The sequence below is a fragment of the Dipodomys ordii genome, unplaced genomic scaffold (genome assembly GCF_000151885.1).
Source record: "Dipodomys ordii isolate 6190 unplaced genomic scaffold, Dord_2.0 Scaffold124, whole genome shotgun sequence".
NCBI lineage: Eukaryota > Metazoa > Chordata > Mammalia > Rodentia > Heteromyidae > Dipodomys > Dipodomys ordii.
In genome coordinates this window covers 797,010-803,427 of record NW_012267340.1, presented here as the reverse complement: position 1 = coordinate 803,427, position 6,418 = coordinate 797,010, and the positions used below count along the sequence as shown (strand labels likewise).

The window sequence follows — 6,418 nt, the reverse complement described above, 5'->3', positions numbered from 1 at the left end:
GGGGAGGGGGAGGGAAGCAGAAGACCATCTTATTCCCACTGGGCAGATAAAATCCTTATTAATATTTTAGGTGTGTTGTATTCACAGCAAGCTATGTTCAAGGCTCAAAGTCCTTGGTAGAACACGCCAGCCTTTCTGAGTCCCCCCCAAGGGAGTCTTCTTCCAGGTCTGACAGCCGTGTTGCGTTGCCCACATGCTGGTACCTCTTGCGGTTTTTCCCACTTCCTATGCGGCAGGTTTTCGCATGCGTCCACCTTCTGCAGCGTGACACACTGTTGAGTGCACCCCGGAAAGCAGCGTGCCCGCCGAGAGGCTCGCGACCTAATGCTGTCGGGGAAGGTGGGCCTGTGCCAGTGTCACCTCCCAACAGGACGTTTGTGCAGCGCCCACAGCCACCTCCCCGAGCCCAGCGTCACGCACAAACCCTCCCGACAGACGCACGCCAAACAAAGGCAGTGCACCTCAAAGACCCCAGCATGGCTGCCTCATGATCAGGACGCCGAGGGGCAGCAGCAAAGACTGTCTTTCTACCGTGTCTCCACGTGTGCACACAGCTGCTTACATCAGGCTAAGCATCCTGTCCTCCTCCACGCACTACTTCAAAAGCTTTTCTTCTAGCTTTGGGAGTCCTGGAGCCCAGTTCTAGATGCTAAGATACAGTGAGGTGTTTGTTTCATTTTACGGAAGATCTCACAAGGCTTCGGGGGAAAAATGCTTGTCCAGAAACCAGGACATTTGCAGAGCTGAAATGCAGAAGGAACATGGAGTGATTATCAAATAATGTAAATAAAGTTATCGGTGGTTTGATAGCGTATGAAAACAGGAGGCCCCACAAAGCCATTTCAACCATCTGTTCAGCCACAGAGCCACCCAAGCCCTGGTTCCTTTTTTCTTTTTTAAATAATGTCTTGTTTTATTGTAAAGGTGATGTTCGGAGGGGTTACATTTACATAAATAAGGTGATGAATACATTGCTTGTTGAATAGTATACCCTCCTTTGTTTTCTCCCACTCCCCCACCCAACCCCCCCAACTTGTAAAGTTCATTTCCAACATATTGTCTTATGAATATGAATATCGATGTTGCATTGGTTCACCCTTTGTCCTTTGTCTCACCATTTTGTTATTCCTCATTCTTTCTCCAAATCAAGACACAGGAAGCCAGAATCAAAAACTGACAACAGGGGATAAACCAAAGGAAATAAAACTAAAGAAATAACTTCACATATATAAAAAAGCTATTTTTCCATATCTTGGAGTTCATTTCAATTAGCATCATTTTAAATGGTCATATGTATATACCACATTTTCCACTCATCTACTGAGGGTCATTTGGGTTGGTTGCCTATCTTAAGTATGGTAAATAATGCTGCAGTGAACACGGTTGTGCTGGTAGCTTTAATCTGGCCTTGTTTGTGATCATTTGGGTAAATGCCCAGGAGTGGGATTGCCCAGCGTGGCTGAACCAGTTTACGTTCCCACCAACAGTGCAGTAGCGTTACATTCTCGCCAGCATCTGTTGTTATCTGTTGTTTTGATAATGGCCATTCTGACTGGGGTGAGGTGGAATCTCAACATAGTTTTCACTTGCATTTCTTTTATCCAAACCTGGGTTCCTGAGGGTCTAAGGCTGAGGAGGCCTGGCGCTCCACGGTCTGCACCTGGGAGTTTGGGGACACAGCCCCTCCCTTCCCAGGGGTTTGGGGACACAGCGGACCCCAGAGCGGTCCTTTGGGGGGCTAGCTGGCTCAATGTGTAATGCAGGTCAGGCTGAAAATAACTCGTGCTTTACAAAGCGTCAGCATTTCCACATATATTCAATCTGACTCACTCTTGGCAAATCCTTTGCTATGGGTCTGGTATCTTAGGTTATATTAATATGTGCTATTGATTCATTCAATAAATGTTTTTCCAGGGCTTGGTGCCAGATGCCCTCCTGGGCCTGGGAGTGAAAGGGCAGACACAGCCCTTGTCTCCCGGGGCCTACATTCTTGCAGCAAGACGGAGCTGTCACTAAGTGACCAAGCCAAGATGACAAACGCATACAACCGCATACAACAAGAGACCTGCAAAGGATGCGAAGATGGGCTGAGACAGAGGAGCCGCGGGCAGTGCCCAGGGTGGGCGCTCGCGGTCTCTGGAGGCCGTGGCGTACTGAGCACTGAACCCCAGCATGGCCGTCTGGGATGAGGAGGGCCAAGGCTCCCTGCACACTCCCTGTCAGAGGATAAACGCTACCCGTGGGAACGGCCGTTCAGAGTCCTCAACCCCCACGCACTGCCTGCACAGGGAACAGAAAATATTCATCTTTTCCGTTCCTCCCTCTTTTAACTTTAACCTTGTTAAAACTTAAAAATAAATAGTAACACCCAAGTCCCGCCTGACCCCGAAGCCTTGGTTTTCTCCAGCTCCGTGCTACTGTCCACCAGGCAGTAGGTGGAAGTGAATTACAGCTCAGGACTGGAGATCAGGATCGAAACGGCGTCTGTTCCAGACAGCCCCACGGACAGCCGTCTGGGATCCGAGAAGGAAGAGAGAACTTGGGTTTGAAAGAAAGGGGGGAGGGAATGCCCGGAAGGTTAAAGATTCAAGAAGAATTGAGCCACCGGAAGGACTAAATAGAACCTCAGCCGGCCCGGTCTCAGGAAGGAAGTCTCCTTTGGCTGTGACACAGGAAATCAGCTCCAACTTTTTCGGGGAGCGCTGGTGTGTGCGGGTTGAGTGTGAGAGGAGGTCTCGGAGCTGGGGATGGGGTTGCCCAGGGACTCCGAACCGGGGAGCAAACAGCAGCGTCTCTGCAGCACAGCACCCGAGACGGCGCGGGGCTTCTTCCGACCATCAGATCGCACCGTCGCAGCCGACGTACCGACATGAGAACAGGCTCTCGAAATGTCCATCTATTTCCTTCCTGGCAGAAGCACGCCAAGCCCCCCTCCCCACCTCCCTCGTGGCTCATTTGACAGGCAAAGTGGGGAGTAGAATCACGGGTGCTCCAAGGTTACCCTCTGTGGGCTTATGAGTTATGTATTCCTGCTTTGACAAGCTCCTATCCTTTACCTTTCTGCCTGCTGTGACATTCATGCTTTCTCGTCGTGTTTTTAATTAAGATTGTTTTTCAAACCCTCAGCAACCCTCTAAATATCAAGGAGGAGCTCGTGTTGCAGGGATGACCGACGCAAGTATCTGTGCTCTCCATGCTGGCCTCGGCTAGACTTCCTGCTGCCCGCCCCGCGCCCACCCTCCCTGGGTCTGCAGGGTTGACCGCAGGCAGAGGGGAGCAACAGAGCTCTTCTGTCTAAGGTCTGATTCCAGCATTTGCTCTAGTCGGAGAAGAATAACGTCTTGCTGGTTTTGTTTGTGGCAGTCCGAGGGACTCGCTGACCACACGTTTGAATGCAATCAAATGAATGAGAGAAAGAAAAGCAAATGACATCGCTCCGATAAACAAGAAAGTAAATGTCTATTCGCTTATGTCTTTCCCCCTGTGCAACCCTGGGACAAGTCTTCAAAGCAAATGACGATTCCCGGTTGCTGCTCAGCGGGGTTTCTGGAAGTACCTCGGGTCTGCAGGGAGAATGTCCAGGGTCTGTGTGTATGGAGTGTAACAGAAAACACACACACCTGCAACATGCACACTGCACACCCACATACATGCCACACACACACGCCAGTGGTGCACGCAGATCTTCGTATATTCGTAAATAAGTAAAACCTTGGAGTTTCTGGCCTGTTTGGGACACACCGGGATTCAAAGCTGCCATCTGAATTTTCTGAGAAGAAGAAAATGTTCCTTTTTCCTTCTAGGTTCTCCACTAAGGCATCCTTTCCTTACAGATTAAAAATAAATAAATAAAACAGCCGGGCACTGGTGGCTCACACCTGTCTTTTTTTCTTTTATGTCAGTTGTGGGGCTTGAACTCTGGGCCTGGGCGCTGTCCCTCAGCTCTTCAGCTCAAGACTAGCGCTCTACCACTTGAGTCACAGCACCACTTCTGGTTTTCTGGTGGTTCATTGGAGATAAGAGTCTCACGGCCTTTCCTGCCCGGGCTGGCTTTGAACTGGGATCCTCAGATCTCAGCCTCCTGAGTAGCTAGGATGACAGGCGTGAGCCACTGGCGCCCAGCATCACGCCTGTCATCCCAGCTACTCAGGAGACTGAGATCTGAGCACGGAGCCCCGAGCTCAGGGAGACTCTTCCCTTAAACAGCCAGACTCAGAGGCGTAGCTCACAGGGTAGAGCATCCACCTTGAGCAAAAAAAGCCAGCGAGAGCAAGAGACCCGGAGTCCGGGCCGCACGGCCAGCACAATGAAGTGAAATAAAAACGAGATAAAATACCGGCAGGTTACATTCCCAGAACCTTCGTCTCCGCTGGTTGCTGGCTGGCGATGCTGCAATGCTGCGATGCTGCGGAGTGGGGCTGCGGGGAGGGGAGCGAAGGGAGGCCCCCGTGGCCTCACCCGGCTGTCCCACGATCTTTACAGAACGGTTTCCAAAAAGGATCTCCGGGAGCGATGGGCCGAAGCGGGCCCAGGATAGCCAGGCTGCGCCGACCGCAGGGGCCTCCCTCCCTGCCGGGGGTTTGGCCGTGGCTCCCTCCCGCAGCCCAGACGCCCCGCCGCCCGCCGCCCTCCTCCTCTCCTGTGGGCTGGCTTCACGGTGCCAAGGGGTCTGTGCGGGGAGGTGTGGCTCAAGCATCTCGGGAGGTGCCACCACCGGGAGAGCACGGGGGTCACTGAAGGTCGAAGGCCTCCCAAGCGTCCCAAGCTTCCAGGCGCACACTCAGACACGGGACCACAGAGAGCACCGGCTGTGGAGTCCGCTGGCTGAGCTGGGTTTAGATTCCTTGTACTAGTTAATTACTTTGATGGGTGTTTACTGAATTCCTGACATAGCTGAGACTTCCGGAAGGAGCAGGATTGAGAAAAAGAGGTCACGGGTGAGGGTGGGAAGGGAATGACAGAACTCGCCGCGCAGCCCTCCCGGGAAGGGGGCCCACTGGGCTTTGCAGTTGGCGTAGGAGTCATAGAGAAGGGAGCAGAGCTGACGGAGGCTGCGCCCCAGAGGAGGGTGAAGCCCTGGGCCGCAGGGGCTCAGGCTCCTGGGGGCGGAGAGCAGAGGTCAGAGGCCAAGCCGGTGCGTGAGGATGTGGGGTGCTGCCCGCGCAGAAAGCTGTGTGTGGGACTCACCTCCCACACTGGGAGGGGCGGGGTGGACCAAGGGACCCCAGGCCCCCCCGTAGTGAGGTGGGCATCACCGTGATCCATGCCACAATACCGCGTCCCGGAGAGACCAGTACCGAGGGATCAGTATTGCGATCCGTGTTGTGGTGCTCATCGTGATCCATGCCCAACCGATTCTTCCTTCCCACCATGCACGTGGGTCCATCCGGGCCTGGGACACGGTCTTGAGTGAGCTCAGCGCCTCGCTCTGCGGGTGTGTCAGGAACGTGTGTGTGCTCACGCTCACCCGCAGGCTCCCGTCCCATCCCATCCCTACCACAGTGATCGCCTCCCCGAGCCGCACACTGGCCTCGAACTCGCTCTGCCCCTCCTCCACCCATGGTGCAATGCGACCTGGAAGTGGTTTGTAGGAAATCTGACGTATTTAAGAGGAAGAAGCCGTCCCAACCCACGTCCAAGGCCCCCGTAATTCTGAGAGTCCGTGACGGACGGAGGCCGCAGCGTGACTCACGGCGGGCAGCCAGCCAGGGCTCCGACTGAGACCCACACACACCAGCCAGCACGAGGCCCGAGCTCAGTCCCAGCACCCCTCTCCCCCGACACCCACAAGATTGAAGATAACCTGGCATTTAGACATGGGCACTTGCATCGTTTTGAACAGCACATTGCAACCTCAAAATCAGAGATGACTAGAATATTCCTGAGATGTTAATGCCCAAGTTTTTAATTGTTACGATAACAGTGCTGTACAGAGGGGTTACAGAGTCCGGCCGACAGCACATACCGTCCTGGACAATGTCCCCCCTTCCCTCAACAGCTAGAATTGTGTGGATAAAGTAACTCGGGCCTGTGCCTGGCGGGCGGGCCGGGGAAGGGAGACTCAGCTCACGCGGACGCTGGACATCTACTGGGGGGCCGCCGTCACCCCGATGTTCCCTGCTCACTTTTCCCTTGGATTTTCGTTCAGATTCTCTCGTTGGGCCCTCGGTCCTTCCACAAGGTACCCGGCCGGTCTTTAACATCCACCCCTCCCTCCTGCAGAATCCGCAAGTACAAAGGAGGAGGCCGCTTTTATGAGAATGTCCTGAGCTGATTAGAACCCTCGGCCCCCAGGCCTCTCTGGGTGTGGTGCGCCCCGCTTATTGTTAGCAGCCTTGAGCAAACAAGCTATCCTAGCTGACTGGTGCCCCGAGGATTTCCAGGGAAGGCAGCAGGGCAGGCTGAGGTGGGGGGCGGG

General features: G+C 54.0%; 1 protein-coding gene across 1 annotated transcript in view; it reads left to right on the top strand.

Moving 5' to 3' along the window:
* Window positions 1-6,418, top strand: part of Tm4sf4 (transmembrane 4 L six family member 4) — an 11,586-nt gene that overhangs the window by 861 nt on the left and 4,307 nt on the right. The gene's annotated exons all lie outside the window — the stretch shown is intronic.